Source organism: Bos javanicus, chromosome 14 (assembly GCF_032452875.1).
Source record: "Bos javanicus breed banteng chromosome 14, ARS-OSU_banteng_1.0, whole genome shotgun sequence".
In the NCBI taxonomy this organism is placed as follows: domain Eukaryota; kingdom Metazoa; phylum Chordata; class Mammalia; order Artiodactyla; family Bovidae; genus Bos; species Bos javanicus.
Genome location: NC_083881.1, coordinates 26,887,347 through 26,913,065, shown reverse-complemented (window position 1 = coordinate 26,913,065; position 25,719 = coordinate 26,887,347).

Below are 25,719 nucleotides of genomic sequence, written 5' to 3'. Positions count from 1 at the left end.
GTCAAAGCCAGCTGCTACAGCAACATACTTCTCTATAATTCCCACCCTCATCTTCCAGCATTTCAGAACCCATTTCAGACAGGCAAATGAGGCCTTTCTCTTGATCTTCTTTCTTTCCTATCCTTGCCCACCCTCTGATCTCAACTCACATTGCTGCTGCCCCTTTAGGTTAATCTAGTGAAGGGGACTCTGTCCTGTAGATCAAGTCATCCAGCCCCTCATTACGTGCTGTTCGGTCCTCTGCAGGGAGCACTTGACAAAGAAAGCTCTTTTTTGCAACCCATGATCCATTGGCTGTGGCTTTAATTTTTTTAGTTCTATTGAAATAAAGTTGACAGACATCACTGTATAGATTTAAGGCATACAGTGTAACGGTTTGACTTACATATATTGCAAAACGTTTAGCACAAGAAATTTAGTTTGCCTCTATCATCTCATAGAGATACAATGAAAAGAAAAAGAAAAATAAGAAAAAAAAAGTCTTTCTTCATTGTGATGAGAACTCATAGGATCTAGTCTTTTATCGACTTTCCTATGTTATCACCCAGCAGAGTTAACTGACAGCCATCACGTCGTACAGTACGTCCCTCGTGCTTATGTATCTTCTTACTGAATGTTTGGGCCTTTGGACCACCTTGCCCTGATAACTTCTGTTTTTAAACTGAGGGTTAATCCATGCACAGTGAAATGGCCAGATTTTGAGTTTATTGTCACTCGGTCTTAATGAACATGCATCAAAACACAAAACAATGATGCTGCTGCTGCTAAGCCGCTTCAGTCGTGTCCAACTCTGTGCAACCCCACAGATGGCAGCCCGCCAGGCTCTGCCATCCCTGGGATTCTCCAGGCAAGAACACTGGAGCGGGTTACCATTTCCTTCTCCAATGCATGAAAGTGAAAGGTGAAAGTGAAGTCGCTCAGTCGTGTCCGACTCTTAGCGACCCAATGGACTGCAGCCTTCCAGGCTCCTCCGCCCATGGAATTTTCCAGGCAAGAGTACTGGAGTGGGGTGCCATTGCCTTCTCCACAGAACAATAATAATACCCAAAAAAAAACCTGCCTTCCCCTCCCCAGTCAATTCTTGCTCCCCAAGAGTAATCACTGATCAGATTTCTATCACCACAACACAGTTTGCTTTACCCAGAATGTTATATAAGTAGGAACATGCAAGGCAGGTTTTGGCTTATGGAGAGATCTGGCTTCTTTCACTAGCAAAGTGTTTTTGAGATGCACCTATCTTGCTGCATATATTATTAGTTTGTTCCTTTTGCATTGCTGAGTAATATTTCACTGTAGAGACGTATCACACAGTCTGCTGATCCCCTCTGTTGAGGAGCATGCAGGATGCTTCCAGTTGCGGGGTATTATACAAAAAGCTACTCCAAACATGCTTGCTCATGTTGTTTCCATTGCTCTTAGATAAATACTTAAGTCATAGGGTAGGTGTAAGTTTAATTTTAAAAACACTACCACACAGGATGTGCCACTTTACGTTCCTGCTAGCAATGTATGAGAGTTCCAATCACCCCACATTATTGATCATTTTTTCTGTTATAGTGGGTGTGCAGCAGTAGCTCATTTTAATTTTCATTTGCATTTCCTGAAGGACGCTGTGTGCTTTTTCATGTGCTCGCTGCCGTTTCATTATCATCTTTTGTTTAGTGCTTAAGTCTTTTGTCCATTTTTTATTTGGTTGTCTCTTTTATTATTGAGTTGCTGGAGTTCTTGATATACTAGATACAAGTCATTTGTCATATGTATGTGTTGTGAATTATTTTTCCCAGTCTGCAAATGCCCTATCAATTTTCTTGATGGTGTTTTCTTTAATACACAGGAGTTTTTAATTTTGATAGTCTAATTTATTAATGTTTATTCTTTTATGGTCTGTGGTTTTTATGCCCTCTCTAGGATATATATACCCCCCTCATGGTTGTAAAGATATCTCTATGTTTTATGCCAGAAGTTTTATCATTTTTGCTTTCTTGCTTAGGTCTGTGATCCATCTTCAGCTGATTTGTGTGTGTGTGTGTGTGTTGTGAGATAGAACACGATTCTTTATTTTTCCAAACAGAGATACTATTATCCCAGCACTGCCAGCTGAATAGATTTCTTTTTCCTCCATTAAATGACTTTGGTGCCCAGGCTAAAATTTTGAATGCTGATGTGGGGACTTAACATGAATTTGATATGTTTACATGAAAAAGAGCCTCTTCCCACCAGGAGGAAAGGAAAGAGAAATCAATTCTCATACATACGAGGACTGCACTGGGGCTGCTGTGTGTCCAGAGAAGCAGCAACTGACCTGCCCTCAAGCAGACGAAACCAGGGACCTCCTTGGTGGTCCAGCAGTTGCAACTCCGAGCTTCCATTGCAAGGGGTACAGGTTCGATCCCTGATAGGGGACCTAAGATCCCACATGCTGCATGGCAGAGCAAGGAAAAAAGAAAGAAAGAAATCAACAGCGAAAGAAGCCCAAGAGCATTCAAGCTTGGGAGAGGAGCGGCATAAACCAGGGGGCGTTTCTCCCTGAGGTCTAATTCTCACTTTAGTTTCTCAAGCTCTCTGGTAAGAGAGAGGAAGTTAAAGCGAGTAAGTTTTAAAAGCTGCTGGCATTTTCGAAGCACATAGTCCTAGTCTGTTGTCGTCCATCCCCACTGAAAGAAAAATAGTCCCGGGCTTTTCCTGAAACCCTGAGGCCACTTGATCCAGAACACAGGCCTTTATTCTCATTTCTAGAGGACTGCATAGACGCCTCTTCAGTGCTAGGGCACTGAGCAGGTATATTTTAAGTTTTATGGCTGCTCTAAATCAGAATTAAGGAGTAAATAGCCTGACCGATTTTCAATTTCCTATTTCTCCTTCATAAATTCTAAAGTGATTTTTATCATAGGGAAGCTGACATTTTAAGAATAGTATTTTTTTTTTTTAATCCGTGGCAGATAGGTCTCTTTGAAGTCTTGGTGGAAAATCTTCCTTGCAGTTATCATTGTCAAAATCATCATGTAGGGGCCTTATGAATATATTGAGTGCTTGGAAAACCACAGAGAGGGAATTTGCTGGGCCTTAACTCTGTGCTAAGACCCTCACGGTCAGCATCCCTTTGAATGTTCACAACCGCAGTATGAGAGAGGTTTCATCTTTATTATCTTCTAGATTAAAGAAGCAGAGACCCAGATAGATTCAACCAGATGCTCATGGACACAGAGCTAACTAATCCTGAATTTGAACAGAGGGCTATCTGCAGGCTTCTTGCCCTGTTCCTAACCATGATATAGCCTAGATTCCTCGGTATTACTTTGGGTTTATTTGTTTGGGTTTTTTTTTTTTTTTTGCAAGATCAAACCATGTGTTAAAACAATCCCCTCTCTCCTGTCAAAGGATATAGCACCTCATACACTTAGGCAGCTTTAGTTTTTAAGGCTGGAATGATGACACAGTTGTTTCTGATTTTTGAGTTGGAATGCTTGGCAGAAAAAAGATACTTCTTGCATTGAATTTGATGGTGCTATTGAATACAGCCTCTTTCATTTCAGCTTCATTCAGAGTAAACAGAAATCAATTTCTGCTTACCTAAAAAATAAAGTAACATGCTCCACCAGGGGAAAAAAAAAAAGATCTCAGGTTCCTTGTTAATATTGTGAATAATGGTAAACACTCAAGGGGAAGAAAGACCAGACACTGAAAAAGAAGCAATAAAGGCAGGGATGGTACTGAGACTTTTGTTATTGCTCTTTGAGGTTTCCCTTTTGGCTTTCTTTTCTTTGTGGAGAAGGAAAATATTCATTTCTGATTTGTAGATTGCTTTTTCCAGTTCCCCAGATAGTCATTCTTAAAAATCTTGGGATCTAGCTTAAAATGGCTTATAAAGCATCTTGAAAGGACTAGTTGCTTTTTGTGTGTATTTTGTTTCTGTACGTTTGAACTCCATCTAACTCCATCTGTGCAGTTTTACCTGGAAATTCCATCAGGACTCTAGGTTCAGAAGCCCACCAGGTAGCAGAAATTCATCCTTTCCCTCAGAATCCTGGAGACAACTGGAAACCCAGGACAAGCACTGACCCCCAGTGATGCAGGACAGCTGCATGCAGACATGAGGCAGCGGTCCCACTGGCAGCCCTAGCCCCTTCCCTCAACCCCGAGACCACCACCTTCCTCCTGGGGAGACTCGGAGCCTGAATCAAGGACCAGTTCGGGTCCCTGCCGCTCCTCCCCCTCCCCCAGGCTCCCCATCAGAGGCACCAGCCGACTCTCCTGTTTCTTTATTCTCACTACTGGAGGACTCTATTTTTCTGTCTGCCTTGACAGCTGCCGAAAGCAAACCACAACAGCACTTCCAATGGTCTCCTCACCTTCTGCCGCTGGAGCAACCCCCTCCTGCAGCTGCCAGCTGGGAGCGCCCGCCTTTCATCCACATGTAAACGTTTCCAACAGCTTCGGAAGCAGCCACTTGGCTCGGCCTTGTGACTGCTTTCCGCCAACACTGCGATTTTGGATTTTAATTACATCCCCTTGATTAGGCCTCAAAAATCCATATGTGAGCATTTGAAATGGCATTTCTAAAAGGCAAATCTGCCCATTTCAAGTGCTTCCTCGGGGTGGTCCGAGTACTGATTACACTTTTGCTGATTTGGAAAACACTCTGGTGGGTAGCACTAGTTACTCTTTGCTTTAGTAGTCACCTTTTCCAGAGATCTACAGAGAATCTCAGCCCTGTACTAACCAAGAAGAAAAAATAGGAAAAAAAAAAAACAAAAGACAGTGTTCAGTTCAGTTCAGTCGCTCAATCGTGTTCGACCCTTTGTGACCCCATGAATCGCAGCACGCCAGGCCTCTCTGTCCATCACCAACTCCCGGAGTTCACTCAGACTCACGTCCATCGAGTCAGTGATGCCATCCAGCCATCTCATCCTCTGTTGTCCCCTTCTCCTCCTGCGCCTAATCCCTCCCAGCATCAGAGTCTTTTCCAATGACTCAACTCTTCGCATGAGGTGGCCAAAGTACTGGAATTTCAGCTTAGGGGGCAGTATTTTCCTCCCCCCACCATATGGGCCCGCAAGGCAGAGTGAGGGGCAGAAGGTGGGCATCTGAAACCTCCCCCTCCTCTGCAAGCACCTGCCCTCATCCCTCCAACCTGAATAAATCGGGACTTTAAGGATTTCAGATCTGAAAACGTACAAGGAAAGAGTCAAGTGGATCCCCTTCCTGAGGGGAAAAGCACCAGAATTGGGAGCTCCTCCTTCCAGGAGATACTTGGGAACCACTTGCTACATGCACAGCCCTGTGACAGGTCATGTGACAGGACCCCCTTATGCTGCTCCCCGCCACCCACCCTTCACACTTTCCATAGGAACCACAGCTCTCCTTGAGGTCAAAATCTCTCACTTTAAGAAGTCCTCTGAGTCCTTGAAAGGGCAACAACTTCAAAATCAGGCTGATCTCCACTGCAGTAAAAGTTCTGCCTCCATAGCTGCGGATACTTAAGAGAGTCACAACTCCACTAAACCTCACTTTTCTCATCAGTAAAATGGGGAGCGTATCTACTTCATAGGGCTTCCCTGGTGGCTCAGTGGTAAAGAATCCACCTGTCAATGCTGGAGACACAGGTTTGATCCCTGAGTCGGGAAGATCCCCTGGAGAAGGAAACGGCAACTCACTCCAGTATTCTTGCCTGGAGAATCCCATGGATAGAGGGGCCTGGCAGGCTACAGTCCATAGGGGTGGCAAAGAATCACATACAACTGAGTGAGCACACATTCACACATACACATCTACTTCATAAGATTGTCCTGAGGATTAACAAGATAATATAGTAAAGAATATAGGCTAGGGTTCAAAGCCAGTAAATGTTCAAGAAATATTAGTTTCATCATTCTGGCCTCTTTCCCTGTTCTGGTTTATTCCAGCATCCTCTGACCAGCACCAGACTTGAGAACTGGCCCTCCCCATTCACCTGGATTGCAGCACTAACAAGTCAGAACACCAGCAGTTGCTTCTCTCCACCTTGACATTGACTTCCCGTTACGTGCACATAAGTACAACAGTCTGTGATCCTCTAACCCTGGAAGCCAGTGCAGTAGTCTGGACTTTATTCATTGCAAGAAACAGAAATCTGATTTGCTCAAACATGGTCTGGAATTGCATGGATTCCCACCACCCAGAAGTTACTTCCTGGTGTATCCAGGGCTCTGTAACATCACCCAGCTCTCTCTCTGGCTCCACTTCACATTCTGCTGTCCTTGGTGGGTCAGCCCTTTCTCCAGCTGCAGGAGGCTTGTCACTCATGGCCAGGAAAGATGACTTTCAGCTGCCCCAGAATTTCACCCTCCCAGTGTGCTGTGCTAAGTAACCTCAGTAACCGACTCTTGTGTGACCCCATGCCAACCTCCTCTGTCCATGGGATTCTCCAGGCAAGAATACTGAAATGGATTGCCATGCCCTAACCCAGAGATCTTTCTAACCCAGGGATCGAATCTACTTCTCCTATGTGTCCTGCAGTGGCAGGCGAATTCTTTACCACTAGCACCACCTGGGAAGCTCCTAAAGTATCGATCTCCATAAAAAGAGGAAGCATCACTCTCGGCGTCTACACGGCAGCTCCAGGGTCTGGCCCCAGCTGGCCCTGGGAGAGCCACATCTCTGTAGGACTGAGGGGACAGGCAGATCACAGTGGTTGGGGATTCTGGTGGGACCTCAGGGCAAGAAAGGGTGATCATGACATCCCAGAGGGCAGAAACTGCATAACCCAGCACAGCACATGTCCCCTCCAGCCAGGGGTCCTGGCCCAGCCACCTAGGACCTCATCACTGCAGCATTAGAGGAAGCCCCTCAACAGGGGTCTGTAATGGGAGGGAGGGCAGGCTCCCTGGCTGATTCTTCCTGGGGGCTGGAATAGAATCCTAACTGGGCTTCCCAGTAACCCAGAGAAGTTTGAGAATCACAGAATAGGAAAAGGCAGGTTTCCCCAGCATCTGGCCTCAGAAGACCAAGCTTAGAAAAGTGTGGAAAGGAACAGCAGGAAGCACCATGACCTTGACCCTGTATACCACTCAGGTCTTGCTGGACCAGAAATAAATAAGAGTGAAACTGGAGCGTGGCAGCTAAGCCAAGTCTTTCAGGGGATCCCATCACAATGATAAAGCTCTTCTGGCCTTCCCCTCATCTGTTCCAAGGACACACACACACACACACACGGTCAGGTGCTGCAGTGAGGATGGTCACAGGGAAGTGTCTGCAGAGAGAACAAGAAGGTTGTTTAGGCTTTACTCAGTGTCTTTTATCTGGGGATCACAGGAATACTTTTGAAATATTTAATTAGACCACAACATGTCAGTAAAGAAGGTATCATTATTCACCTTCCTCAACTGAAACAAAAGTTAAGAGTGACTTTCCTCGGGCTCCTAGGGATGGGGATTTCAAGCAGTGTGACGGTCACAGATTCTGAGCGCGGCCACAGTCTCACCTCTTTGCTTCTCCCGTGGCAGCCAGAGGTTTAAATCCACGTGGTTTAAGCTGATAAGTCTGGTCAGCGTCACAGAATGCTGGGTTCCTAAAGAGGAAGAGAAATTTTAAATAGAAAAAGTATTTTTTGCTTAATCTCAAGGTCAGAATAAATTGTAGAAGTCATTGAATCCATTTCTCACTCTAGTCCTGGCCTGCAGGGTTCTCTTTGAATACATTGAGGCACAGGGAGCCGTCCCAGAAAACACTGGCTCCAACCCCAGACACCGCCAACTGCTAGATCATCCCATGTCCCATTAAGTTAGAATTAGTCTCTGCCGAACTCTACGCACTGCTTCTGCTTTTGCCTGTTGGAATTCATTCATGTTTTCTGCCTTGCTTGCTTTCTTCTGGCTATTAGTGATTAGGAACCTACTCTGTGCTGTGTATTGGCTTGGGCCCTGCAACCAAGCACTGAACAAGAGAGAAAGGAGCTAGCGGGGGCCAGGGGAAGGGCTGCTTTCTACGGGGCTTACAAAAGTCTCCTGTGAGCCCCTGAGAAGGCGGTATTCAAGCTGCAACAGGAATGTTCCTGTAACCACACAGCATGTTTCCAGCCCTCTTTCCTCAGCTTCCGCTCATATTCTAAGCCGGATACCATGATGCTCACGCGTGCCTGTGTAGGCCTGTGTGGGCATGTAGACACAGCTGGCTTCTATCCTCTTGGTTAAACATCTCTATTCCTCTATCATTTCAAATATACACATCTTTTCATCAGTGTATCTTAAAATATAGTGTTCATCTTAAAATATAGTGTTCAAAACTGGATTGTTGTTGTTGTTACTAAGTCTTGTCCGACTCTTTGAGACCCCATGGACTGTAGCCCGCCAGGCTCCTCTTTCCATGAGATTTCCCAGGCAAGAATACTGGAGCAGGTCTAAATTCAGTCTGACCGATACAGGTTCGTGTACTCACTCTCTAGTTCTGGATTCCACCCTTCTGCTAACTAGATTTCTGTGCTTCCAGACACGGGAGTGCCAAAGTCACTATCAGTCTTGAAAACCTGTATCTCATTAGTTCTCCCAGGAAGCGCTCAGCCAACTAAGTGTATTTAGTAAGTGTGTCACGTGTGCTGTTGCTAAGTGTGATCACTAGTGTCCTGTAACTTTGTCATTTTGAGTGGAGAGGGGTAGGCAAGTGGAAAACCTAGGTAGATTTCACCTCTTTTCTGTTAAAGCCATCTTGCCACCTGCTTAAAATTCTCTTTCTTTCTTTCTTTCTTTCTTAGTGCAGATTTTGTCCTTAGGATTTAACTGGCCTTCTACATTTCACTCTTAGATTTGATGAGCATGACACCAATAATCAGATCTGACTCGTGATAAAAATATCTCCCAAGAGGAGACAGAAAAGGACTATGGACAGGCAGTTATCAATCCATTTAAAATATAGTGAGCCAGTCCACGTAAAAGAGAAATATGCAAGACACTTGCTGAAATCCACATACATCTACACATTCATTCAAGACTCGATGAACAGGCTTCCCTCGTGGCTCAATGGTGAAGAATCCACCGGCCAATGCAGGAGACAGGGGTTCCATCCCTGGTCCAGGAGGATCCACGTGCCGCTGAGCAACTAAGCCCACAAGCCACAGCAACTGAGGCCCACTCGCCCTAGAGCCCATCCTCTGCAACAAGACAAGCCACCACGATGAGGAGCCCACACACCTTCTGTAGAAGTGTCACCCTGCTCACCACAGCTAGAGAAAAACCTGCGTAGCAACAAAGACCCAGTACAGCTCAAAAAATAAATAAGTGAATAAATAAAAATTTTAAAAAACTCAGCACAAATCTGTGCAAAAGTGAAGCCATGGTTATAATAAATAAATAAATTCATCTGGCTATTTAATACAAAAAAGACCCAGTGAACAAAGAAAGAAGGTCTTTGTGGCATTAAACGGGTGCTGACTCATGAATTTGAATAAAAGCTCCCCTTTTGAAACTCTGTTCTAAATATGTGTTCTAGAATTTTTCCTATTCTATACATAGGCTCACCCGTTTAGGGAACATATATTTTTATTTTCCCCTTAAAAATTCCAACTTTAATCCCTGGATCATGTTCCAGGATCCCGCAGAGGTTGCTGACAGTACTGCTGCAGTTGAAAATGGAAGTTTTTTCTCAGTGGCCTAAGACACAATCCATTTGGGACCAGAGGTTTAGAAAGTTATAAACCATAACAGCCTTACTTTTACGATCACTGATCTAATGTTGAGTCCCTTTTATGGTCATCAGTCTGCCATTTGCAGTACAATTCTCATCCCTGAAAAAAAAAAAAAAAAAAGGTAGAAAAGAGGAATTGAGCACTTCTCCATTTATTGCTTTTTGTATATCCTTCTTGTTGCCCATACCTTTTATTTGAGGGTGTAGCGAAGTTCCCCAAGGGTAAAGCAGTAAGTGATAGAAAGGAAACCTGTATAAGAAATAAATGAAAGACAAATACAATGTCACTCACATGTGGAATATAAAAAAAAGTGGACAAACCAAACCAAACAAACACACACACACAGACCCAAAGAGCAGAGTAGTGGTGACCAGAGGGGAGGGGCGGGGGTGGGCGAAAGGGTAAAGGGGGCGATACGGTGATGGATGGAAACGAAACTTTTGGTGATAAGCTCTGGGGTACACAGAAACAGATATATAATGTTGTACACGTGAAACTTATATCATGTTATAAGCCAATGCTACTTTAATTAAAAAAAATTTTAATGAGATTTTACACAGATCTTTTTAAGATATTTTGAAAATTAAATTTCTAAATTTAGATGTGCTTTATCTAACCACTATGCTGAGGAATTTCTTTAAGCCTCAAATGACATTCTCTTTCACACCCAAGGTTTTTATAATCACAAAGCACTCCCTCTTTGATCTGGAATAATTCCACAGTAGCAATAACCATTGTTGCTTCTTTTAACTTCCTAGAAATAGAACTGTCACTGAAAACAAGAGGAAAAAACCTTTCTGCAACTCTGTTTTCACTGAATGAGGCATCCAGCAAGGTGTCAGTATCCCCTGCCCTCACTTGTGACTCACTCCCTCCTCAAGGCAGCCTTGGGGTTTGTGTGGGAAACATGTGCCTCTCACCCTCCCTGGGGCCAAGGAATTCCTCATGGATAGACAACACCCCTCTGTTTCTCTCTCATAACCTTGACCAAGAGACTGTCCATCTTGTAAAGGCTGCTGCTGCTGCTAAGTCGCTTCAGTCGTAAAGGAGGCATTCTCAAAAGAAGAAAGTCCTGTTTCAGTCACCCTTTTGCAAGGGTTTCTGCTGACCTGTTGATCAATCTGGTCAACAGGAAAAGAATTCAAATGTGGGTTGCACCTAACTAATTAGGTATGTTCCCAAAACAATACGTAAAGTATGCTTTTAACCCAGTGCTTTATAAAGGCTCCACAGTCATGTTAATGATATACATACTGGTCAAAATACTGGTTTAGTGTGTCAATATTCAACATATAAATACAGAAATATAAAAATATATACTACATATGCTATTTTCTGAATGCTGTGGTTCTTAAGTGAGTTGATATACAACTGAGGTCATAGAGTGAAGCTGCTCTTGTCTCCATGTTTATCTATGCTCTTTTGAATGAGGTAACCTGAAAAAAAGAAGGAGAGGGAAAAGAAGAAACGAAGGAGGAAGGGGAGGGCTGACGTCACAAAGGATCTGCCACGCTGCGGGTGTTTCATATGCCTAGTTGTGCATACACGATGAAACAACTGTTATTATTACCCCAACTTACATCTGAGAAAACAGGAGCTCAGAGGAGCTCAAGAAAGTGAAATAATTAGCAAAAGGCAGAGGTAGGTTCCTAACCCATTTTCTTCTGATCCCAAATCTCCGCTCTTTCTGCCACCCCCATTCTCTTAGGAACACGGACAGAGGAGCCTGACTTCCTGGACATCGCACTATTCTCATGACTCATCACTAAACACACTTTCAAATGACTTCAAGATATTTAACTCAAAGAGAAAAAAAATGACATGCATATTCCAAGCCATGCTTTGGCTTTTCTTTGGCCAGTTACAAACATTTCCCTTACCTGTTCCAGGTAGGCATTTGATTCAACCAGCCAAATATATCAATCACTTCTACAAGAGCAGAAGAAACACTTCACTCCACAGCCAGATGACTCAGCAGTAGAGTTTTTATGGTCTTCATGATTATCAAACTAGAGAGCTTTCATTTATGCCAAAGCCAGGAATGTGGGTAAAACACAGGATTTGAGAGTAATCATCTGAAGGAAAGAATCAATACTATCTATAAAGAAATACAAAGATGCGAGGAACAGAAAAGATTCCAATTTTTTTTGTGGCAGCAAGGAAAGTTTACCGAATGAAATCATTATTATTTAATGATAATTTAATCAGGATAGGAGAGAGGACTTCTCTGTGTTTCTAACTGGTTCAACTGCCCTTACTCTTCTCCTCTTTGTCTCTATAAATGTGCCCTTTTAAGTTGATTTAACTTTTAAAAAATTTTTATTAGCCTCTAGGTGCTTTTCAATGTTGTGTTAGTTTCTGCAGTACAGCAAAGTGAGTCAGCTATATAGATGCTCAGTTGTGTCTGGCTCTTTGCAACCCTTTGGACTGTCGCCCACTAGGTTCCTCTGTTCATGGGATTTTTCAGGCAAGAATACTGGAGTAGGTTGCCATTTCCTCCTCCAGGGGATCCTCCCAAGTGGGGAATCGAAACCATGTCTCCTCCATTGGCTGTGGATTCTTTACCGCTGACCCATCGGGAAAGCCACCTATACATATATCCTCTCCCTTTTGGGTTTCCTTCCCATTTAGGTCACCACAGAGCGCTGAGTAGAGTTCCCTGTGCTCTACAGTGGGTTCTCATCAGTTATCTATTCTACACACAGTAGTGTTAGATGCCAACCTCCATGTCTCAATTCATCCCATCCCTCCCTTTCCCCTGGTGGTGTCCAGACATTTGTTTTTTATTTCTGTGTCTCTGTTTCTGCTTTGCAAATAGATTCATCTGTACCATTTTTCCCCTAGATTCCACATATATGCATTAATATACAATATTTATTTTTCTTTTCCTGACTTAATTTGGACAGCCTGTGGACCATGGTGGAGACATCTCAGCACGCTGTCTGCAAGAGCTGTACTGAGTACTAGCTCAGGGTCTGGAACACTGATTCAGCATCTACAGAATGGAAACACAGAAAATGCAGACAGTCTCGCCCTTCTGGCCAAACAGGGAAGGATTCAAGGTCACTTGCAGCCTCCAGGGTGTGCCCAGGAGTCTGCTGCAGTGCAACGGGGATGCGAGGTGAGGAATGGCAGGTCAATGGAGATGATGAAGGACAAAGAAAATGCTTAACATTTCTCCCTGCTCATCAACAGAATCAATATGGAAGGAGACACCTGTCGCCAACGGGAAGAGCAAGGCGCCTGCCTCCCCTCACTCTGCTGTCTCAGCTTCCCTCATCAGGCTGTGATGCTCTGCCGCCTTGTAGATCACAACCTCGCTGAAAACGTGCCTGCATCCTTAGCATCCTCAATGCCTCCTCCTGCCTTCCCTCCCTCCTGCCCAGGTCCCAGGTCGGCAGCCCTTTGTCCCTACTGGCTTCAGCCTTCATCTCTCCCGTGCCTGCTCCCGCTGCTGGCGGCGTCCCCACAGAAGGTTCTCGGTGCTGGGGAGGGAGGGGGGCGGTGGGGACACCAGGCCCCCGCGTTCACCGGCTCCTGCACCATCTTTAAGCGGGAAGAAGGTGTCATCAACTGATAAAATGCTAAATGACAACTCATTTGCATTCTGCACAACAGAAATTGTTAAATATTTCATTCCTATCACCTGCTCCTTTTCGGGGCAACCACCACACGGCAGGAAGGGCTCCCCCGAGAAATGCTTGAAAGGTCGGCGCCCACAGAGTGCACGGGTACCGAAGCTCTGCATCCAGGCTGGGCCCCAAGGCCTCCCGCTCCGTCGTCGATGTCTCAATGCTGCCCTCTGCTGGGCTGTGGCGGCGCTGGCAACGCCCCGAACGGAGAGGCGCGGTCGCCCTGCGATTAACCGAGAGGGTTCACCTCTGTTAACCGGACGCGGAGATCACAGATGACCCCTCATTGGAGATCAAACCAGCCCATCCTAAAGGAAATCAATCCTAAATATTCGCTGGAAGGACTGATGCTGAAGCTGAAGCTCCAGTACTTTGGCCGCCTGATGTGTAGAGCCGACTCATTGGAAAAGACCCTGATGCTGGGGAAGATTGAAGGCAGGAGAAGGAGGTGACAGAGGAAGAAATGGTTGGGTAGCATCACTGACTCGAGGGACATGAGTTTGAGCAAGCTCAGGGAGATGGTGAAGCCTGGCGTGCTGCAGTCCGTGGGGTTGCAAAGAGTGGGACACGACTGAGTGACTGAACACCACCACCTGTGCAGGAGGGGACACGGTGCCAAGGAGCATATGGTTGTATAAAAGGGGCAGAGCAGAAATTCACCGCCTTCGAGGGCATCCTATCTCACCCTATGGACGCTCAGCTGCTCTCTTTGCAGCACGGCCCCTGCTACCTGTCATTGCACAGATGAAGAAAGCCATTGTGGCCAGGACTTTCCTCCCTGAAAGAGATCTGCTTGTGGAACAAAGGCATGTGTGTGCTGTGGGGGTGGAGGGAGGTCCCTACTAGAAAAGAGTGAAACATTCAGATTTGGGGTCCAGGGATAAACCACATATTCACTCCAGTTGGGGACCACCATCCCCCCACAGAGCACTCCCAGAGGGACCAAGCCCCACCTGCCTAGCCATGCCCCACCTCAGACTGGGATTCAGGCACTACTCTCCCAGCAGTCACCCCAACTTGTCCCTCTCCCCTTCCACAACCCATCTATTGGGCTTCTGACCAGTCTTTCCACACCAGCCCTCCTTCCCAAGTCCATCCTTCACTCCACCCAAGGAAAGCTACATCACATGATGCAATTAATGTAAAGCTCTTCATACAATGCTTGGTACAGGGGTAAGTACTCAAAAATTTTTAGCTAGAAATGTAGTTACATCTGACCATCCACACCCTGCCCAGTAAATGCTTTTAGGGTATCTCCTGCTGCTGCTGCTGCTAAGTCGCTTCAGTCATGTCCGACTCTGTGCAATCCCATAGACGGCAGCCCACCAGCCTCCCCCGTTCCTGGGATTCTCCAGGCAAGAATACTGGAGTGGGTTGCTATTTCCTTCTCCAGTGCATGAAAGTGAAAAGTGAAAGTGAAGTCACTTAGTTGTGTTGGACTCCTAGCGACCCCATGGGCTGCAGCCTACCAGGCTCCTCTGTCTATGGGATTTGCCAGGCAAGAGTACTGGAGTGGGTTGCCATTGCCTTCTCTGAGGGTATCTCCTACACCTCAGATAAAAATCCATGGGCATCTGCCTGACTCTCCACTTCCTCTTCAAACATTTTCTGAAGCTTTATAGACCAGCCATGGATCCCCTGGGCTCCCTATGCACACCATGGGTCTGATATCTGCCAGTGGTAACACTAATCCCTTCATCTGATAGACCCTCTCCCGGACTATTCATCTGTTTGTTTATCCAAGACTCAAGCCTTCCTGAAGGCCTCATCTCCTTCAAGAGTTTCCTGAGTGTCTGTTAGTTTCCTTAGTCTTTGTTTCTGAGCTTCTTGAATTCCAGGACTGTCTGAGTCATCTTTCTATCCCCTACCTAGCACAGTTTCAGAATCACACATGTTCACTGCATGAGTGAATGAGTCAAGGCAGGAAAGAATGCATGCACCAGAGGAGTCCCAGAGGCACCTACCTGCCCCAGTCATCTCCTTGTACTTCCAACTCAGTCTCATCACTTAATCTGCTCCCGTGAGGGCTAGAAAGGACCGAGCATCACCATCCACAAGGTTTTGTCCAGACAAGTTCACCTGGACCTTCAACTCCTTTGCTTTGATGATGATGGCAACATCAAGCTGCCTTGGCAAAGGGAAGTGATTATTGGAGCAGGAGAGGAGAGAGAGGTTCTGAAGACTTGAACTTGGCAGAAATCGGTCTGGTGGGAGCACAAGGCTTTGAGACCCAGGAGAGAGCTATTCAGACACCAGGCACACAAGGAAAGGAGAGAGTGTGGGAGCTTCGCAGGGGAACTTAGAGGAGAGAAAAATGGGCTGAGTCCCGTGTGTGTGCCAAATACTCCTCAAACTCCTTCTGAACCTCACGCCAACCATGGAAGGTTGTGGTCCTCATTTTCTCAACAGGAAATTCAGGCTCAAATGGATTTGGTTGCAGACCTGAGGTCACACACAGCTAAGTGACAGCCCTAAGATTCAAACCCAGGCTCCCTGACTTCTAAGCCCATATTTTCCCATTACATTAACATTTGCTCTGCTCTGAGAAGAAAGGCAGAAGTAAGATGGAGCAGGAGCCTCTGTCCTTGGCCCCTCACCCCCAACGGTGTCCTCTGCCTGCCTTTTGTCTGTGGACACCTTTAGTCAAAGAATAAGTTGAATCAGAGAAGTAAGAAATGCAAAAAAGAAAGGGAAAACAGTCAAAAGAGACCAAATAATAATAATGTAGTCATTAAGCATAGTCAAGGACCTTTAGTTCTTTCTCAAGGGTTATGGATAATATTCTGAGCCATAGCCTGTGAGCTGTCTTGTAGATACAAAAGCACCAGGTGGAGAAGTTGACCAGATGGCCTGATGACCAGACTATACTCAGGACATGAACTGCCACAATTTTAAGAATTGGTTGCAAAGAAATGGAAACAAATGGACCCAGGAACTGAAGATTAACTGAACCTAAAACAACCAAGATGAAACTGGCCAGACCACTGATGACAGTTTGAAAATGACTGTTAGAGATGACTATGCTGTTCCTGCATGTAGCACCCCGACTCTGTCTATAAAGCTCGCCCCCTCCTAGTTGCCAGCATCTGAAATAAAGCCAACTTTCCCTTCCACCAACTGGCCTGTTTATTGGCTTTTGAGCGGCGAGCAGCCAGACCCCATACAAACTCTCTGTAAAAAATCACCTAGCACAAGCAGGAACTAACCTCCCGCCTCTGAGTAACGTGGGCTAGCCCCTCTAAAGACCATCATCCTCTGCATCGTGGAAGTCTGCTGGATTTCTCCATCTCTCCATTTCTCCATTGAATACTAAGGGTCTCCTGTGATTCAGACCCCTTCCTAGCTGCCAGCCTGCACATGTCCTAGGTACGACGAGGATCGATAATTGAAGAGTCTCATTTCCCATCTTACAGAGATGACATCCACTTTCATATACCCGTTCACGAGGAGATGTGGAATGCTGCCTCATCCATCACTTTCCGTCCCTCACTCATGCTTCATTAGGCATCAGTAGAATTAAATGGCAGTAACTAAAGAGATCTAATCGACTATTACAATCTTCAGGGAAGAAATCTGAACTTACAGATTGGTGTTCAGGAAAACCCAGACTTGTGTCTGAACTTAGATCATGAAATGGTGTTGCCATGAACCAGGTGAGAGCTAAGAACCTGAGTGTGCCGTGTCACTGGGGGCCTCCAAGTGCAAGTCCTCCTCACCATCAAGAGCCACTGAGTTCCATGTGAGGTTCATATGACCCTCTGGGCAACAGTCAGAAACAGCAGCCTGAGAACAGCTTTTTGGTGTCCATCGCCATCACCGGGAGAGTTATGAAAATACAGCGCCTCACAATTCCTATAGTTTCTGATTCAGTGGGCCTGGGGAAATTCAAGAATTTTGGTTTCCTAAATTGGAAACCAAACCAAATTCCACTTCCTAAACTGCAATCATGAAACTAGAAGATGCTTGCTTCTTGGAAGAAAAGCTATAACAAACCTAGACAGTGTATTAAAAAGAAGACACATCACTTTGCTGACAAAGGTCCTTATAGTCAAAGCTATGGGTTTTCCAATAGTCATGTACGGATGCGAGAGTTGGACCATAAAGAAGGCTGAGTGCCAAAGAATTGATGCTTTGAACGTGGTGCTAGAGAAGTCTCTTGAGAGTCCTTTGGACAACAAGGAAATCAAACCTGTCAGTCCTAAAGGAAATCAACCCTGAATATTCATTTTAAGGACTGATGCTGAAGCTGAAGCTCCAATACTTTGGCCACCTGAGGCAAACAGCTGACCCTTTGGAAAAAACCCTGATGCTGGGAAATATTGAAGGCAAAAGGAGAAGAGGGCGGTAGGGGATGAGATGGTTGGATGGTATCACCGACTCAACAGACATGAGTTTGAGCAAATTCTGGGAGATAATGAGGGACAGGGAAGCCTGGCATGCTGCAGTCCATGGGGTTGCAGAGTCAGACACAACTTAGTGACTGAACAATAACAGTGATTCCCCAGTGATACTGATGCTATTGGTCTGGGGCTCATTCTTGGAGCACTGCAGCCCCAGATCAGTTGTAGCCAGAGTGAGGGGAAGAGCCCAGGAGAGGGAGCACAGGCTTGGAATGCTCCTTGAGCATCCCCAGTGGCTTCATCCTTAACTCACAGTGGTCACCAAGGCATGTCTACTAGAGTTACTTTCCTGTTGCTAAGCGCATTTTTAGCACAAGCTAGGATCCACTGGGAGAAGGCAATGGCACCCCACTCCAGTACTGTTGCCCGGAAAACCCCATGGATGGAGGAGCCTGGTAGGCTGCAGTCCATGGGGTCGCTAAGAGTCAGACACGACTGAGCGACTTCACTTTCACTTTCCACTTTCATGCACTGGAGAAGGAAATGGCAACCCACTCCAATATTCTTGCCTGGAGAATCCCATGGATGGAGAAGCCTGGTAGGCTGCAGTCCATGGGATCGCACAGAGTCGGACACGACTGAAGCAACTTAGCAGCAGTAGCAGCAGGATCCACTGAGAGCTTCCCAGGTGATTCAGTGGTAAAGAATCTGCCTGCCAGTGTAGGAGACGTAGGTTGGATCCCTTGGTCATGAAGATCCTCTGGAAAAAGAAATTACAACCCACTCCAACATTCTTGCCTGGAGAATCCCATGGACAGAGGAGCCTGATGGGCTACAGTCCATGGGGTCTCAAAGAATCGGACTCGACTAAGCAACTGAGAATGTATACAAGCTCCACTGAACTCATTATCTCTACCCTTTTTTCTCCCCATCCCCCAACACTCACCCACCTCAACCAGAAATAGACAACTTCTAGACAGCTTTCCCTGCTTGTTAGCACCACAATGCACCTGGTCACCCAATTCAGACCTCCAGAGCATGATTCTCCCCTTCTCTCCCTCATTTTCTGCAACCGGCTGTGAGACCCTGTGTTGTCCACCACTTGAGTACACCACAGCTGTGCCCTTGAACTATCCGCCTAGCCAATAGGACTAGCCTTCATCCCTAGGACTCCCCGTTGCAAAGGTTCCCTAAAACTGACCTAGCAAACTCCAATCTTGCCCCTTCCAATCCTTCCAACATATTTCAGCAGAGTAACCTCCAAACTCTTTGGTAGGGTCACTCCATGACTCCTGGACCCAAAGCCCTACAAGAAGTTGTTTCATGGTGGGGTGACATCCAGTCTCCTGAGGTTGCAAGAAAGGTCTGCAAGACCTGGCCCCTGCCTGCCTGTCCACGTGCTGATCCCACCTCGTCCTCATTACCTGTCACCAGAAACTACTTGCAACGTCAAAAAGCATGCAGTTCTGTGCAGTCACACCTTTGCACACACCAGGTTCTTCCTGAAACCTGCGCCCCTGTGTCCTGCCCTGGGCCCACGTGGCTGATCTAGACTCAGTTTGTAAGTCCCTACTCAGCTCTCACATCTACGGGGGAGACTTCCTTGGTGCCGCCTCCTGGGCAGAGCTGATGAGTCCTCCTTTATTCCACCTCTGCATCTTTCTACATCTGTCTCTCTTGGCATGTATTTCACTCCATCAAAATTGTTTGCTTTCCTGTCTGCCTTCCCTGTAGGCAGCGACGTCCTTGAGGGTGACCTCTCTTGGTGCCCCTGGGACCAAGCACATCTTCTTCTTTTCTTAAATTTATTTATTTCGGGCCGTGCTAGGTCCTCGTTCCTGCATGCAGGCTTTCTCTAGTTGCAGAGAGCAGGGGCCACTTTGTGTCACGGTGCGTGGGTTTCTCATTGTAGTGGCTTCTCCTGTTGCAGAGCCCCGGCTCTAGGCATGCGGGCTTCAGCAGTTGTGGTGCACGGGCCTAACTGCTCCGCAGCATGTGGAATCTTCCCAAACCAGGGGCAGGTGGATTCTTAACCACAGGACCACCGCGGAGGTCCTAAGCACAGCTTCTGGCCCCTGGTAGATGCTTTATATGCATAAAAACGCTAACGACTAAGCTGACACAAGGCCTTCACAGTGCAGCTGAAGGATGCTGGTTCTTGCAGGACTCAGATGTTGGCAGTTATTACTCTTCCAATTCAGAATCTCACAGATTTTCATGAAAAGAGCAATGCGGCTCAGGGTTTTCCATAAGGGAAGCCTGTCCTGAGTGAGGCCCACCCCACAAAAGCTGCCTCTCAGCCCTGGGTAAAGGGCAGCAGGAGGATCGTGCATCACCCCTGCGTCTGCAGACTCATCTCTGATCGCTGTGTCTCAGCTGCATTATGAACCAGTGCCCTAAGCCATGCGTGACCCACTTGACACCTGGATTATTGCAGCCACCTCCTCGCGGGGATTGCTGTCACTCGTCTCCTCCCTGTCTGGCATCACTCTCCCTTCTGCTACCAGAGGCAATGTCTTAAAATACAAACATGCTCAGGTCAAAAAGCTCTGGTGTGTAATGGTGTATGCACGATTATGACGATATTTCAGCCCAGGGTCACAGACGGAAGTGACCTCCCCAGGGAACAACACTGGCCCATCAGAGAGGGAATGTGGGGTTGAGGGTGGTTATTGTGGGGTCTCCGGCCCAGGATTCAAGCACAGACCCTTGTGTAGAATGATCCCTGGGAATGCTCACCTGATAATCTGGAAGTAAAAAGGGTTTGCTTAGGACATTCAGGCTTGAAATGGGCCCTGAGCCAAAACTCCTTCTAACCTGATGAATAGTGCAATTATTATGATTTGATTCATCTGGAATTTTGGATATGCTTTAGACCCCTGCCCTGGCAGCAATTTGCAGACAAAGGAAGAGAGGCCAAGGGTGACCACCAAGGAGCCCCATGGTAACCACCTTCCAGAATTCTGAGAGAATTCCAATGATTCCTCCAACAGCAGTGATGAGTGTGGGGGAGCCTGTGGTCTGGACATTTCAAACACTTGACCTAGAGCCTCTTGAAGCTCTTCAGGGACTTCCCTGGTGGCCCAGTGGCTAAGACTCCATGTTCCTAATGCAGCCGGCCTGGGTTCAATCCCTGGTGGGGGAACTAGATCCCACATGCTGCAACTAAGACCTGATGCAGGCCAATTTTAAATAAAATAAAATATGAAAAACAGTTTTTCAGAAACTGTTCTCTCCTTTGCCTTCCTTCAGCCCATCAGACAGTCCTGTGAATATACGTAACTGTCTTTTAACAAAATTACAGGTACAGACAAAACAAAGCAGAACCAGTGCTATATTAATTATATTTTAGAAACTTATTTCCTCGCCCAAGATGCTAAATTATTATTCATTCTGTTGGCTTCTAATCTATTTGGCTTAAGAGCTTTTTTGATTGATGGCAGATATGTGAACTAATTCATTATCTATTCATCCATTCACTCTGGTAGTCTTTATTCACTGTCCACAGGATGCTCGTCATGAATTGGGGCGATCTGATGCACACAAAGGCCCCACGTTGTTCCTGATATTTTATGGAATATACTGTTCTACAGTGGAACTTTGCAATACATATGTGCTTTTTAACTCTTTAAATCAACTGCTCAGTAAGGATCATTTAAAAAGGAAAAAGCATGTATTTAGATTCAAACCAAAGGATATGTTAACATTGTGTTAGAGAGGTGTGGTGCTTTGAAAATATGTCTGCAAATTGTTAAGTCCTTCCATGGAGAGGTAGCAGTGTGTATACCTTGCCTTTGAACTTGGCCCAACCTCAGTGACTAGCTGACCCACTGAATTCAGCAGAAATGGTGGTACAAGACTTCTGAGATTGTGTCAAAAAAGCAGGGTGGTTTTTACCTGGTTCTCTGGAACAGTCAGGACCCCCCAGGTGGCTCAGTGGTAAAGAAACCACCTGTAATGCAGGAGACGTGGATTCATCCCTGGGTTGGGAAAATCCCCTGGAGAAGGGAATGACAACCCGCTCCAGTATTCTTGCCTAGGAAATCCCGTGGACAGAGGAGCCTTGCGGGCTATAGCCCATGGGGTCCCAAGAGTCGGACACGACTTAGCAACTAAACAACAATAGGTGAAACAGTCAAAGTGAAGCTCCAAGTCTCTGCGTAGTCTCTGCATAGGAAGAGAGGTCCTACCACCGAGAGGCTGCCACTCTGTGAGGAAGCCCAAGTTAGCCTGCATGGGAAGACCACATGAGAGGCCCTGAGACAACAAGGACAGAGAGAGAAAGGGAGGGTGTGCATACATGCCTGCAGAGCCCCATCCTCCAGCCCCACACTGCTCCAGCTCCAGTTACTGGCTAACGAAACCATTCAGTAGACACTATGGCATGTCAACCCTGAGAAGTCTTCCTGACCCTCAGAAACAGTGATTAATTATAAAATGATTATTGTTAATAGACACCATTAAGTTTGGGACTGGCTTATTACACAGCAATAGACCAGTGATGTGGAAGGAAATGCAAGATTTTCAATATTCATTTCTACTGCTCTCATGAGGAATAGTCCAGCCGACTTCCCTGGTGGCTCAGTGGTAAAGAATCTAGTTGACAAAGCAGAGGATGACAAGGGGTTTGATCCCTGGTTCTGGAAGATTCCACATGCTGAAGAACAACTAAGTCTGTTTGCCACAACTACTGAGCCTGTGCATTGGAGTCTTACTCCACAAGAGAAGCCACTGCAATGAGAAGCCTGTGTACCCCAAGTAGACAGCAGCCCCTACTTGTAGCAACCAAGAGATCCAAGAGATAGCCTGTGTGTAACAAAGACCCAGGGCAGCCAAAATAAATGAATAGAATTTTTTAATTTAAAAAAATGTCCAGGAGGTATTTGTTAACTGCAACGTAACAAACCACCTTTTTCCTCTTACATTTGACCAATTGTTTCTCTGAACAGTTAATGTTTTGTGTGCCCTTAAGTAATATAGGGCTTCTCTATCATGCTTGACTCTCGGAGGATCATTCATAAGTAGAGACTCCAACTTGCTTACAGTTAAAAAGCATACATTTGAATCAGTTCTAATGAGGTGGATGAAACTGGAGCCTAGTATACAGAGTGAAGTAAGCCAGAAAGAAAAACACCAATACAGTATACAAACGCATATATATGGAATTTAGAAAGATGGTAACGATAACCCTGTATGCGAGACAGCAAAAGAGACACAGATGTATAGAACAGTCTTTTGGACTCTGTGGGAGAGGGCGAGGGTAGGATGATTTGGGAGAATGGCATTGAAACATGTATATTATCATATGTGAAATGAATCACCAGTCCAGGTTCGATGCACGATACAGGGTGCTGGGGGCTGGTGCACTGGGATGACCCAGAGGGATAGTATGGGGAGGGAGGTGGGAGGGGGTTCAGGATGGAGAACGCCTGTACACCAGTGGTGGATTCATGTCAATGTATGGCAAAACCAATATAATATTGTAAAGTAATTAGCCTCCAGTTAAAATAAATTTATATTTTAAAAAAAAGATCTGAAAGGAAACCTTAATGGGTCCTTTCAAGGATGCATAATTTTCCAAACAAAAAAAAAAAAAAGTAAAATAAAATAAAAGGAATCAGAGTTGAAGAAGCAGTAACCACAGGTTTAGCCAACGTGTAAACATCAGAATCCCTTTTGCTTATTTTTTAAAAAATAAATCATCAAAGAAACTGTAGGATGCTGAGCTTATTATCTATTCCTCCAGCAAATTTGGACCAGGTCAACCCTTGATGGTAAGAAAACAGTTTTCCTAAGCGGGTTAATATGGCAGGTAACATTCAGCAACATGCTCTGCAGGGGTTTGGGCTGGAGAGTGAGAAGGAAGGTACAGACAGCAAAGAAAAAAAAAGCAAATTCTATTCATGTATCAGTGAAGCTGTTGAAAGTCAAGACTGATGGAAACACTGGGACAGGTTGAGAAGCTCCAGGGTATAGACGGAAGAGCACAGATGGAGACCACACTTGGTGGCTTGGTGCCCTGGCACGGACCCTCTGCCTCTTTCTCCTCTACATCCTGGATTTCATACCGTGTTACATAACTCACCAAATCAGAGCTTTGTATTGCAGGAGCCTGCGATAGTTAAGAAGATACAGCAATTGTTAGAGAAAAAGAATATGGAGAAAGGAGCCCTACATAGGGAGGAAAAGATTCCAGAAAAAAGGCATAGATGGTAAAGACAATCAAACAGACCCAACTCTGTGGCTAGTTCCGACTATACAGGACTATGCAGGAATTCCCTGAAATACTTCTTGATGGAAATGTGGCATAAAATGGAAAGTGAAGTGATCTAGCAATATGGAATGTAGAGTTTCATAAGAAAGTAAAATTTGTGTATAGAATAATAGCTGCAGATATTCAAACAATAAAGTCTGTGAGTAAAGGGGGAAAAGCATGTAAAGGATCATAGAGAGTACAATCGAACCCACATGCCTGTGGAGTAACTCAGGCTTACCCCTCAATGACTAAATGACATCCAAGAAGAAGTTAAGTCACAGTAATTCTTTCAGGACTGCATGTATCTATGCAAGTATCACTTCTAGGAAATAGCTTTGGACCTGGGTGATCATATTCAGCACGAACACAAAACAATCAGATGTTTGGTTGTGTTGCTGTTGTTTAGTCGCTGAGTCGTGTCCAACTCTTTTGCAGCCCCATGGACTGTAGTCCACCAGGTTTCTCTGTCCTTGGGATTTTCCAGGCATGAATACTGGAGTGGGTTGCCACTTCCTTCTTCAGGGGATCATTAGTCGAACCCATGTCTTCTGCGTCTCCTGCATTGGCAGGTGGATTCTTCACCACTGAGCCACCTAGGAAGCCCCATATTTGGTTATACTGATCCCAAAAATCTTCTTAAAAAAACAGAATAAAATTAATCAACACCCCAGAGCAGCTGGTTAATGAGCTTTCAAAATAACTAATTTTTTTCCCACTCTTGTTGCGTCCTAGATCTTCCGTGTGTATTTAAACGTGTGTGTGTATAAACCCAGCCTTTTGGGCACCAGGGACAGGTTTTGTGGAAGACAACTTTTCCCTGGGTCAGGGGTGGGGGCGATGGTTTAGGGATGATTCAAGCTACATTTCTTGTGCACTTTATTTCTATTATTATTGCATCAGCTCCACCTCAGAGCATCAGGCATCCGATCCTGGAGGTTGGGGACCCCTGAAATAAAGGGAAAGAGAGACGCGAGACCATGACACAGAGCTGGTCATGACACAGACACAACACTAGCCTGGCAGGGCAGACCTCCACAAAGTTCACGGTGGGGCTCTGAGGAAGCTTCCAGAACTTAGTGATCTCTGTGTCTTTGTACACTTATCATTCATTTCCAAACCATTCACCATAAACTATATTAACTTTGGAATCAGACCAGGGGGGAAAAAAATGTCCTTGAAAAAAACTCTGCTCCATTTATCAAACCAGCAAGGCTATTTCTCATTAATTGTTGTTTTAATATTAATTAAGAACATTTATATAACTTTGAAAAATCAAACTAAAATATATTATCTGTCATAGTATTTCACTGCCTGTGTCTCAGAGGTGTGTCTTCCTATTAATCTCCCCAGTGTATTTGCATATCTCTGTTTTAAATTCTCTCATAGAAAACCTTCCTGTGTACTAAGTAGGACATTGTCCTGACCCTGAAAAAAATTTAAAAAAATGAACCCTTTAGATTCAAAAATCCCTTTGGACAGAATTTAAACAATAGCTGAAAGTTTGTTGCCTGTTTGTTTTAACTCTCCCAAGAATAAGTCCTTGTGCCTCGGTCAAATGACCCAGTGTTCTTTTAATCATGTGTTTTAAAGGGGAAAAAAAAAAAAATCACTCATGTCTTTTTCAGTCAGTTTGAACTAAGTGAGAAAAGAAATATGATCTGGAAGAGACAAACCGAAATGAGGAACTGAATATACGTCTTTTTTTTTTTTTTTTTAGTTTTAGTTTTGAGTAACTCCTTATGGGTAAAACCTGACTTGTATAGGCTGGCTGTGCTGTGGTGTAAACTGTCTGCCACCCAGCCCTTACCCCTTCCCTGGGCACTGTCGAACCCGTGG